This window comes from Magnolia sinica, chromosome 3, assembly GCF_029962835.1.
Source record: "Magnolia sinica isolate HGM2019 chromosome 3, MsV1, whole genome shotgun sequence".
Lineage (NCBI taxonomy): Eukaryota > Viridiplantae > Streptophyta > Magnoliopsida > Magnoliales > Magnoliaceae > Magnolia > Magnolia sinica.
The window spans coordinates 72,406,079-72,419,158 of NC_080575.1; positions in this window are offsets into that span (position 1 = coordinate 72,406,079).

Consider the following 13,080-nt stretch of genomic DNA (forward strand, 5'->3'; position numbering starts at 1 on the left):
ATGTCTCAAATTTTTTTTTTTGAAAATATCATCAAGAACCAAATGGAATACAATGCTCCACCGGTTAAGAAGTCCTTAGTGATCATATGCAAGAGAATAATTACACCTCATGGATTAAGAAAACAGTACATGATTGCTGGGGTTATTATGGGAGTAAGAACTATTATCACCCATAGACAAGAAGAAAACAATGAGAGAATATATTATGGTGGATAATATGTACCAATAACCACTAGATTCTCTCACCTATGACCCGTGTGACTATAATTAATGGAAACATCAATGTTGGGAAGATGAATCAACAATACATCATAGTGAACATTCTCCTGGGTCCTCTACTTTTGAAACCCAACCAGAAATGATCCAAGAGGAGTCACTTCAGGGTTACACAGACGATTTTGCTGGCATCAGAAGAATGATAGAAGCGCTTGAATTGCGCCTCAATAAGCTAATCAAGGCTAGTTCACCCCAGCCTCAACCCAATCCAATTCTTCATTTCTAACTCCCTACTTATGATCAGTGGAAACATCATGATTAGGAAGTTGAATCAACAATGCACCGTAGTGACAATTCTCTTGGGTCCTATACCTCTGAGATCTAATAAGAAACGATCTAAGAGAATTTCACTTCGAAATTTGACACAAACTTTAGAGCTCATCCAGCAAAACACACTCCAAAGATTTCAAGAACTTATAAAAGATATACAACAGTGGAGTTCACGTGATGTGATTATGGAGAATACTGAAATTGAGAATGAAGAGTTGGATTATGTTAATGAGCATATGGTTCAATTTCTCGAAGAGTCGATCTTGATGACGGTCAAAGTAATGATTAAGAGACGTGGGTGTCTTTCAAATATAATGATATTGACATACTTCACTCACATAACACCCTTGGTTTCAATGATGAGGAGGAGGTCAGTTTATTCGAACCTTAACCCAAACTAGGAATAGAATGTGAGGAAAGAAATCCCATTCCACAAGTGTATTGCACTGAATTGGAAGATGATGAGTATTAGGATGATAATCATAAATGTATAGCTTAAATCACCCTGGACTCAATCTCAAGGTTGGCCCATTTCATTGATTAAGAGGTTCAGGAAGTTGTCAACCATAGTGATCTACTCCACCCATCTGACATGACCAATTTAAATGTTGAGGATAAACCCATTTCAGTTAACCCTTCCAACCTTTGTGAGATATGTTTAGGTCACTCCCCTGAATTGAATGATGATATGAATTGGTAGATAGATGAGTTGCTCAATATGAATCTAGAATTTGAAACCATCCAGTTTAAGGTACCATATAAGTTGTTAACCCTTAACAATACAATGCCTTTACTGAGTAGTACTGATGAATAAAGCTTTCACATTAATTCTTTGCCTATTGATTTTTAATCTACCTATGTAAGGAAAGACAAGATACATTCGATGACAATTTATTCTCACCGTGATGAAGAGCAAGAGATTATGCTCCCATCCACTTCCAGAGACGATGGAATCCTTGGACAGATTATCACAAACTTCAATGTGGAAAATGAGTCATTCTCAGCTGAATTTCTTAACTTTTTGGACGCTTGCTTGGCACACTTTACTGATTCAAATGATCTAATAATAAAAGAAATAGTAGATGCCTCGCAAAACAATACCTTGGTATTTGTCACGGACCGAGAAAACCCTTATTCTGAAGCCCCTACTTCCTCAGATCTTAAATGCTTACAATTAAAGGAGGAGGAGCTAGAAATTGAACCGGAGTCTGAAACTTTGGAATGTGATGAGACTACATCACTTTTTATGAATTTTTCTGAATCTTATTTACATGTAGTCTCTAATTCATGATGTTATGCTAACTTTGAAACTTTTTCTATCACATGTGAATCGTATATACTTTGGACACCTCAGAAGGTTAAAAAGAAACCTTATGCTAAGGTCTATAAATTTCTCTGGAAATTCATACTATAAGGCATCTGAGCCTATTACAAAAAGGGTTTTTGGATGATCTTATAGAGAAACCTACTAAAAAATTTATCCAGATATTGGCCAGAGGAGGAACCTTGTGGCATGACTGAGTAGATTTTCCCTTTCTTTCTTAATTTAAGATTAGTTTATTGCTTTCATAAAACTAGGGTAGTTTGCTTTCACTATTTTAGGATAATTTGTTTATCATCTGTTGAGTCTTTGGGCCAACCCATCTTCGTACTAAGATCATTGAGAGGAATAGCCTTAAAATTTCTTCTTCAGGTATTACCCTTCCTCACTTCCCTCTTCTTTTCATTAATCTCTTTTACATCACATGCTTAATTCTTTTACATTGAGGACAATGTATATTTTTCAGTTGGGAATAGAGGATTAGGTAACCTAATCAGTGTTTTCTTAGTTTTGATTAAAAATTTTGAAAATTTTCAATGATTCAAGTTAAAATTTGTGTGGGAAGCGATGAATTGTGTACTTAAGAATGCTTTGAGTATGATAAGATAGAGATTGAATCTTGAATTGTTGGAGTCTAATCATCTAAGTAACTTATCACCTAAGTGCTTGCACTCAATTGATTAAGAGGTACTTTGAATATCATGTTAATTTAAATTATAAGACACATTACACTCAATCTACCTTCTGTAAGATGTACTAGAATTTCTAATTAATAGTATCTAAATCATTGATAGATGGTGGGAATTGAGTCTAGAGAATTTTATCCACCTTAAAAGAAGAAAAGAACCAGTTAAAAAAATTGGAGATCGATAGATAGGTCATGAAAAAGAATGAAAAAAAATGAAAAAACTAAAAAAGAATGCGAAAATAAAAAGAATGAATAAGAATTGACCATCGATATAAAATAAAAATGGAAAAAGAATGAAAAGGGGATAAGTTCGGAATCAGTACTTGAGTTTCAAACTGATCTTGAAGTGATGAGCATAGCTAACATGATGAATTGATAGTATTCGTACGGGAAGTAAATTGACTTTCACTGAGCACATTGAAAAACTTGATATATAAATTATGCTTCGATTTAATGGACAAAGAACTTATTTGATTGATTGCTTATATGATTTGGTTCTAGGTTTTAAAAATCTCACTGTCGTATCTAATTTCCACCCATTCATCCTTGAGTACACAAAAGATTGTTTTCAGAAAAAGATTTCTGACATTAAGTATTGAGATTTATTTTTCGTATACTTTGCTCGGGACTAGCAAAATATTGGTTGAGAATTGTGTTGAGGGTCAAATATTGCATATTGGACCCCATTTATATCTTGGTTTTATGAACATGATACTGCTTAATGTCCTATTTTACTCATGTTTATGTTGCAAGGTGAATTTGAGAGCTTTGATTGGAAAAGGTGCTAAAAGCATGGATTTGACACTCAAAGATCACCAATGCAAAGAATGGATTTTAGGAGATAGAGATTGAAGATTCAAGGTGCCAAGATTCAAGGAAACTAAGTGGAGAAAGAACGAAGCCGAAAGAATAAGTGCAAAATACACATTGACTGTTTCATCAAACACCGTTTGATGACATCAAGGACACATTCAATGACATCAAACACAGGTCGATGACATCAAATTTATGAAGGAAATCAAGTTGGTTGCTGGACAAATTGAAAATGTTTTTCGATGACTCGAGAACTTATTCGATGACTCGAAGCCTTACTCCATGACATCGAAGACCTGCTCGATGACATCAAATAATCTATTAAATTTCGGCAAAACTCGTTGGACGTATTAAGCACCATTTTCAATTACTCGAAGCACTGCTCGATGACATTGAATATCTATTTGATGACATCGAATTTATTGAAGAAATTGTATTAACTGGACTGTTTGGACACATTATCGATTTCTCAAACAATGCTCGATGACATCGAAGGCCTCTTCGATGACATTGAAGGTAGGTTCGATGACACAGAAGGTCGTAGAGTCTGGATGAAGCTACAATAGCATAAAAAAAGCACGTATAAAAGACACCTTCGAAGCCTGTCCGATGTTATCAAACAGATCGAGCGAAGTTATGTAGAGTTATGCAGAGTGCATAAATTTGAGGCAGTTTCTGGATTTTTCCAAAGAGGTGTGAAAGGAGGTTTTGCACAACTATAAATAAGAGTCCGCAGGGCATCCCTAGGCATCATCAATCAAGAATCTAGGGTTCGAGGAGTGGAGCAAAAGCATGGAGAGCCGTCGCCAAGCATTTTTCTTCTTTCTTCCTTAGTTTTTCATGCTTTCTTCTAGGGTTTTAGTTCCAATCATGACTATAGTTGGATAAACCTTTTAGTTAGGGCTAAGAGGTGAAGCTTATAGTGTGATGGGATGCTTTCTATTACTTTGATTCATGTCTAAGTTGAACCCTCTTTGATTCTAGTTTGATTTTTAAGAAATACTTTTAGTTTTTAATGATTTATTGTGACTCAAATTACAGTAGATCTATGATAGCTTTGAGTATGTTCTTTGCATGTATTGACATTGTGAAATTAAAAAATCCTATTGTTCACCATCGTCCCTTGGGCATGGTTCGGTGACGGAATCCATTCTAATCTTCCTGATTCTTTTATGTTTGGTTATGAGATTGGTATATCCTATTGTGGGCCATTGTCTCCTGGGCATGGTTCTATGGTGGAATCACTTCCAGTTCTCACACCTCTCATCCATTGAGAATTACGTCAAAGGAAGTTCAGATTTGGTTTTACTGAGATATCTTCCAATTGGATAAGATGGGACTCTGATTCCAGTTGTGTCCTTAAATTAAGCATAAATATTCTTGATTGCTATGAGTGGATCCTTAGAAACCGTGGTTCCCACCTTTGAATTTCTTAAGTTTTAGTTAAATAATTCATAATTACTCTCTCTACACTTTCAGATTTAGGGTTACATCTTCTTCTAGTTCTACTTCTAGTTGCTTTTAGAATATTCACAACGTTAGTCTCTGTGGATTCGACCTCGGTCTCACCGAGATTATTACTGCATCGCGACCCAACACTTGGGGTTGTGAACAGCACGTCACAAATAGATGTATACACCCCTTGTGTGATAGACCAGTAAGATGCACCACCCCACTCAAAGATCTTCTCCCATCCAACCTCGTATAGAATTTCAACAAGGTCAAAATGAGTAATGTGATTTACATTCATGGTGCGTTTTATGAAGATATTACGGGTATGGAAATCCCACACATTCTCTTGATCATTTTTCGGTAAGCGAATATTGTTCACAACCCATTTGGCGGACCGGGAGGAGGAACTGGATTGAGGACGTCGCACAATATGCTTAGTCCAAGTTTCCATGGAAGAAAAATGGCTAAGTATTACAAAAGAAGTTCCAACAAATAGATGAAATGATCTAAATCAAATTTTCTACCAAAAACCCAATAAAAGAGAGCCCTAGATTCAAATAAGATGATGAAATCTTTAATAAGGCACTACTAGTAGCATAAATCTAGAAGAAAACTCAAAAAGATTCACTTTTAAGAAATTTAGATTGATGGATTAGCCGAAGGAAGTACTGGCGAGCCGAGGAAGATGAGAATGAAATGAGGGTTTTGAAAAACAAATCCCCAAATAGCCTAAATTGCGCTCAATTTGGCTAGCCCTAATGCAGTCCTCAGCTGGCTGAAGTAGTCGGTCAGCTTTGGGTTGGCCAAAAAATTTCAAAAAAATATTTTAAAAAAAAATTTGATATGAATGAATAGTATTCTATTAAAGGAATTAAAATGTAAAATAATAAATTACAATATAGAAGGATTAATTAAGAAATACATCATAATCTAATATCATTTTTTTAATTTAAAAATCTGACACTATCAAGATGTTTTGTTAGAATGTCTACAAGCAATTTTTTAGTATTGATATATTTAAGCGTAATAGCCTTGCTTTCAACTAATTCTCTGATATAGTGATATCAAATATCAATGTGCTAGTTGAAGAATGTTCAATGGGATTTTTAGATACATTTATCGCAGTATAAATTCATTGTTTCTTGATCAATACTGTAAGGCTCATGTCCTAGTATCATACCATTTCTTAGGGCCCCACGATTCTCTCTATCAAATTCTGGCAACTTGTGACCTATAGACAGCATTTGCGAGCGACCTTAAGTCGCATCCTATAGATCCAAGTCAACTCAACCCGAAACCTATGCCATTGTGACTATGCCATTGCCACGGTTCCAACGTCGTGTCTCATGCGCCAATGTGATGCCTAGACTGAGAGATACGACCCGCGCATAATCTCAGTCATAGACTGCATAATGTAGGGCTAAAGATTTCAGAGGGAGAAGATTCTCTACAAGAGCTATCATGATGATGACATCACCATAGCCTACCTAGGCTAGGATGACATCACCCTAGCCACCCATGCCTTACTAGCCATGATGACTAGCCCCATGCCTCTTACACATCTCTTACATGCGATTATCACTCTAGCCATCATCACCTTACAAACTCATCATTACTTCCATATACCCCTCTCTCTCCCTCCCATTCTCACCCATCTTCCTCATTTGTAACCCAAAGAAGCCATGGACATCCAAGCAAGGAGAGAAACCCAACATTTTCAGCCCATTTTCACCCTTAATCCTACCCAATCCAACCATTGAAACACCAACTCCACCATTGAAGAAGCGCCGTAGGACCTTGAGAGTTCAAGGGAGGAAGAAGAAAGAAAGGTGGGTGTATTTTAGAGTAGATTTCTATGTTTTATAACTTGGGCCAAGTGGGACCCACCAATCAATGGTGGGGGATCCTATCTTGGCCTTTAGGTGTGGCCAATGGCCGACCAGGCTTGCATGTAAGTGCCATGATGGGGCCATTCTCCATGGACCCCATCATGATATTTCCATGATGATTAGCTTGATAGGTTCATCTAGACCCTTTAATTTTTTTGGTGGGGATGGCATCCCCACCTTGATGTACTGATTTGATGGTCCACCCAATCTTGGGACCCATCTTGATGTATGTATTGCACCTAGAGGGGCTCATAGTGGTGGAGCCCCTCCTGCAACCGTCTCTCTCTCTCTCTCTCTCTCTCTCTCTCTCTCTCTCTCTCTCCCTCCCTCTGATTGCTGGACGTCCTTGCTGGACGTCCAGTAGCTCAGGTTGTTGGCCATTGGGCCTGCATAGATCGGACTGCCACAAAGGCTTGGTGAATAGAAGCACAAATATCACCTTGCATTCAAACTAGTGGGCCACTCACACGGACCCCACCATGCACCGTGAGATCATCCAGGTCGTCTTTCTGAGAATGTCTAGCAGGCCTGGACGATGGAGAACCACAAATATGAGCGACATCCCAAACTGGTGGGCCAGTCACGTGGACCCACCTTAGTGTATATGTTGTATCCCCACTATCCAGGAGCAGGGATGGTGGGGCCTACCATGATGAATGTGTTGTATCCACACCGTCCAGCTGAGGACGGTGGGACCACCTTGATTTATGTGTTCATCCACATCGTCCAGATGGGATGGTGGGACACCCCGATGTATCTATTTCATCTGCATCACCCAGTTGGGATGGTGGGACCCACCTGTTGTATGTGTGGGATCCACCGTGATGTATTTTATCCACACCATCCAGGGCTACGGGCCACCCTGATGTATTTCATCCATGCCGTCCAGGGGTAGGTAGCCCATCGTGATATATGTGTTGTATCCATGTTGTTCATTTGGTGGGGCCCACTGTGATATGTATATATATATATATATATATATATATATGGGCCACCATGAGATAGGTATTTCACCCAGATAGTCCATCTGCTGGACACCCAGTAGGTCAAGATGGTTGAGAGGGCTGGACATCTAGCAGGAGCCCAACTTGTTACATTTTATTGCTTATTGTAAAGTTGTGAGACCCACCAGGTTAAAAGTGTAATGCATACACACTATACCTCTATTTTTCCGAGATCATGGGCCCCATTAGTGCCTTGTAAGGCCCACCTTCCGTTTAATTGAATGAGGACCAGACTGTCTAGATTTCTGGACGTCCAGCATTAGAGCCCACTCTAATGTATGCGTTTTCCATCCATTATCATGGATTTTATGGACTGTTTTGTAAGCCCACAATGATTTATGTGATGTACACCTTGCCCGACCATTTTCTGGAGCATATGGGCTACCTCATAAGGCCCATTATGATGTATGTGTTACACACACTATTCACCCATTGTTCTTAGGTCATGGGTTATTTCATGAGGCCCATTATGATTGTATGAAGCCCATGTGATGAGGCCCATTATGATGTATATGAGACCCATTTGATGAGGCCCATTGTGATGTATATGAGGCCCAGGTGATGAGGCCCATTATGATATATGAGGCTTTGTGAGAGGCCCATTGTGGTGTATAAGGCCCGGTATATGTGTAAGGCCTGATATATGTGTGAGGCCCATTTTATTTGTAAGGCCCATTATATGTGTGAGGCCCTATTGTGATGTGTAAGATGCACCATGATGAATGAGATAATATGTATGTTGCCCATTCATTTTCTAGCTAGTTTAAGGGCCATGGGCCCCACTGTGAGATAGTTTCCATAGCGGGCTGCACTCTAGGAGGCAATGGTGGTTAAATGTCCACATTGTAAACCTTCTTAAGGCCCATTGTTAGGCCCATTCCCATCTTCTCTTAGTGGGCTAACCCAAACGGTTGGGTCCAAGCCATATATCCCATCTTGTGCTTATTGGACCCTATAGGAGACCCAGTTTACTACGTGATGGAAAGGGTGAGGAAGCCCACTCTTTGTACTTAGGCCTATCCTCTTGACTCCCCTTGTTATATACACTAGACTTACCCATGGGGCCCATTCTTAATATGAGCATGCCATCTAGGCTATCCACTGATTGTAGGATAGTACTTCATCATCTTTGAATATGCCTAGTAGAGCATCATGATACATGCCCATACGCATCATTTGCGTGCTTGTTATGAGGAGTGATTGATCATAACATATGCCATTGGGTTGATTATTTATAGAACTCCCTAAGAGATAGAGTTGCCCCACATGAGCACGCGGTACGCACAAGACTGATGCATAACTAGATAGTATGACTCATGCATCCTACATTAGTGCGATATGATTACTGTTCGCCCTAGTGACATCAAGGCTGTGACTCCACAAGCATATCGTGAATGGTAGGATTGAACATCAAAAATGTTTAGTTCTAACACTAGGGCACTTAGGATGTCCTTGGGTTAAAGTCCCAGAACCCTTATGGTACTAGGAGGATGCTTCAACATCAAGACTCAGTGGATACATGAGCACCCGAGTGCCGAATACCAGTAGGATGCGTCTCCCACTGTGTCGTGGTTGGTTGGAAGGGGGTGTGACCTTATCTGCCCAGGGGGTACGAGTTAAAGCTAGGCTGAATTTAACCAGCTCGGAAATGGGCCCGTTACTAACAAGCCGGGTAGATATCGGTTGACTACTGGCTAGGTGGGTAGTGAGGTCTCCTACACTCACTTGGCTATGCACCTGGAGCAGGGGAAGTCGTTGTGAAGTGTACTAGATCCCGATAATATTTCTGTGATGGACTATACTGATATGAGGATCCAACTAAGGACTGGCATGCTTGCGGTGCATCTTCCATATGATAGTTGACCATGTAGGCCTTGCATCGCATAACCTTGTTAGGGTTGATGGTACTCTTGGACTATACTGATAAGAGGATCCAGCTGAGGACTGGCATGCTTGCGTTGCATCTTGCATATGACATCTGGCCATGTAAGCCTTACATCACATAGCCTTGGTACGGTTGACGGTATTCTTGGACTTGCCAGCATATTCCGCATTACTCTAATATTGCATACTTGGCACATATATTGCGCACACACTTACACCACCCTTTAAGCTTTCGATAAGCTTATGCATGATCGTTGCGTGCAGGTGAAGTTAAGACCTAGTAACACTGAGGCAGGAGCGTACGGCTGAGCTTCTGGAGTTTTTGATACCTATCTTGTGTTTCCCTTTATGCGTTGTGCTCAAAAGCTTTTTATTATAGTTGATATGTGGTGATGTTTTTGTTTGTGTCTGGGTTATGCTTATGGTTATGCTTCTTATGAGAATAAATTCATGCTGAAAATCCTCCTTGTAGGATCCCAGGATCGGAATCCAGTATATGGGTGTTGGGAGTCGATAATGGGGTACTACAGAGGCTATCGGCGTCGAATCGGCAAGCGAGAATTTTGTGAGCCCGATTTTCGAGTTTAGGGAGTGACAGTAGCTGGTATCAGAGCATAACTTAGGAATAACTAAGGAAAACATCACAAATCTGCTATGAACTTAGGACGGTTAGGTCCCGAGTTCTTAACCTTCCGATTTAGTTCCCTAACATGTGTGCTTCGAGAGTTCTCAAGGCTGATAGGCCCCTTGCTCCTTCCCATAGGACATGGTGCCCAAGAGAGCGGCCTCGAGCGACACACACTCCCCCACCTGAGATTCCTGCTCCCCCACCTAAGATTCTCGTTCCCCCGCTTAACATTCATGTTCCCCCACTGAAGATTCCCGCTCCCTCACCTGACACTTATGCACCCCCATTTGAGACTATCGCAGCATCGACCGTGTCCGTGAGTGCTGACCAATTATAGCAGATGTTGCAAGTTGTGACCACCGCCCTCCAGGGGCAGGGTAGGCGACCCGCCGAGACACCATCACAGACAAAGTAGGAGCACGCGAGTGCCCTTCTTCAATACTTTACCCAGCTCAATCCCCCATGATTTCAGGGTGAGCTTGACCCGACTATGACAGAGAGATGGGGCTCCTAGGTGGAGAAGATTTTTGATACCATAAGATGTACGACTGAGTAGCGGGTCCCGTTAGCAGTGTTCCTACTTCAGGGCGAGGATGAGATTTGGCGGGCATCGGTCACCCAAGTGGTAAGAGTCGATTTTGTATGGATGTGGGAGGATTTTGTAGACCAGTTCGACCGAAAGTTTTTCCCTGACCACGTCCGACAGCAGCGCGCACTTGAGTTCGAGACTTTGGTATAGTGGGATATGATAGTGTCCCAGTATGAGGCCCGCTTTGATTTGCTATTGAGATTCACAATGTATTTAGTTGATGATGAGGGGTAGAAGGCCTACCGTTTCAAGAATGGCTTGCGTTATGGTCTCTGGGGTCGTGTTGTTGGGCATATGCACCCAACTTTTGAGGAGGTGGTACAGAGAGCCCAAATTTACGAGGTTGAATGGGCCGGTTCGTAGAGGGATTGTGATCAGAGGGGAGATCGGAAGAGGAGGGCCCCCTCCCGGTAGCTCCCAATAGCATCGACCAAGGCAGAGGTATACGGGCCGCCTAGCCTTCCATGCACCGCCAACACCCCTAGCACCACTTCCAAGGCAGTTCGCCAGTGTATGTTTTGGATGCGGTAAGATGAGGCACCATAAGTGGGAGTGTCCCCGCCCTCAGTAGGAGCAACAACAGTAGAGAGCACCACAACAGCCTCCACCACAGCAGTCACGACAGTAGCTCCTACCACTAAGGCCCCCACAACAACACCAGCCTCCGAGACCGCAGGCACAGAGGCAAAAGTTTCAACCGCCACAACATCAATAATGACCTCAGAGGGGACAGCACCTCTCAAGTCGGCTCAAGCTAGATTTTATGCGGCCCAGCAGGACCCTCAGTCATCTGGAGGAGTTGTTGAGGGTACTCTTCTTATTTTGCATGCATAGCTCGAGTTTTGTTTGATTCTAGTGCATCACACTCTTTTGTGTCTAAGGACTTTTGCCAATTGACTGGATTATTGATAGAGTCTGCTCGTGAGGGATTGACAATGTCAACGCCCTTAGGGAAGACTGCAGTGTTAGGCTGATTTTTTTCGTCTTGCCCCATTTTGGTTGAGGAGATCTTTTGGCCTGCCGATTTGTTCGTGTTGCTAATGTCAGAGTTTGATGTCATCCTGGGCATGGATTGATTTGCAGAGTACCATGCCATACTAGACTGCTCCTCGAGGACTGTCACATTCTGTATACCTGGCTTACCTCAGTTCCAGTTCATAGCTAAGCTCAGAGGAGAGAAGCTCTCTTGTCTGATGTCATGTGCCGTAAAGGAGCGAGTCGTCATGAGCATCGACCAGTTGCCGGTTGTATGTGATTTTCTCGACGTGTTTTAAGAGATTCTGAGGTTACCACCTCATCGGCATATCCTGTTTTCGATCGACCTTGTGCCTAGTACTATGCCTATCTCAAAGGCCCTGCATCATATATCACTGATGGATTTATGGGAACTGCAAGAGCAGTTGGACGAGTTGCACAAGTTAGGCTTCATCCGTCCTAATAGTTCACTGTGGGGAGCATCGGTACTCTTCTTAAGGAAGAAGAATGGCTCATTGAGGCTTTGCGTAGATTACCGCGAGCTCAACAAGGTCACAATCAAGAACAAATGCCCCGTACCTACAGGGTGCACAGTTCTTTTTGAAGATAGACTTGTGGTTCAGTTATCATCAGATTCGTGTCCGAGAGGAGGACATCCCAAAGATAGCCTTCAGGACGCGCTATGGTCATTTTGAGTTTCAGGTCATGTCCTTTAAACTAACAATGTGCCCTCCATATTCATGCAGTTAATGAACGAGGTATTCCGTCCATATCTCAATCAGTTTGTTGTGGTATTCATCGACGACATTCTGATATATTCGATGACCCGAGGACCATGAACAACATTTAGAGATTGTTTTACAGACCCTCCGTGCACACTAACTTTATGCGAAGCTAGAGAAGTGTGAGTTCTGGCCCTCTTTCTCTCTCTCTCTCTCTTTATCTTGTATGATGGCCCACCTGATATGTGCATAACATCCCAGATGTCCAGATTGTTGGAAGTCCTTGCTATCTAGTTGTTGGACGTCCAGCAGCTCAGGTTGCTGGCCGTTGGGCCTGTATGGGTCAGATAACCACAGAGGCCTGGTGAATAGAAGCACACATATCAACTTGCATTCAAACTAGTAGGCCACTCATGTGGACCCCACTATGCACCGTGAGATCATCCAGGATGTCCGTCTAAGAATGTCTAACATGCCTGGACAATAACGAACCACAAATATCAGCTTGCATCCCAAACTAGTGGGCTTCTCACGTGGACCCACCTTAGTGTATATGTTGTATCCCCACT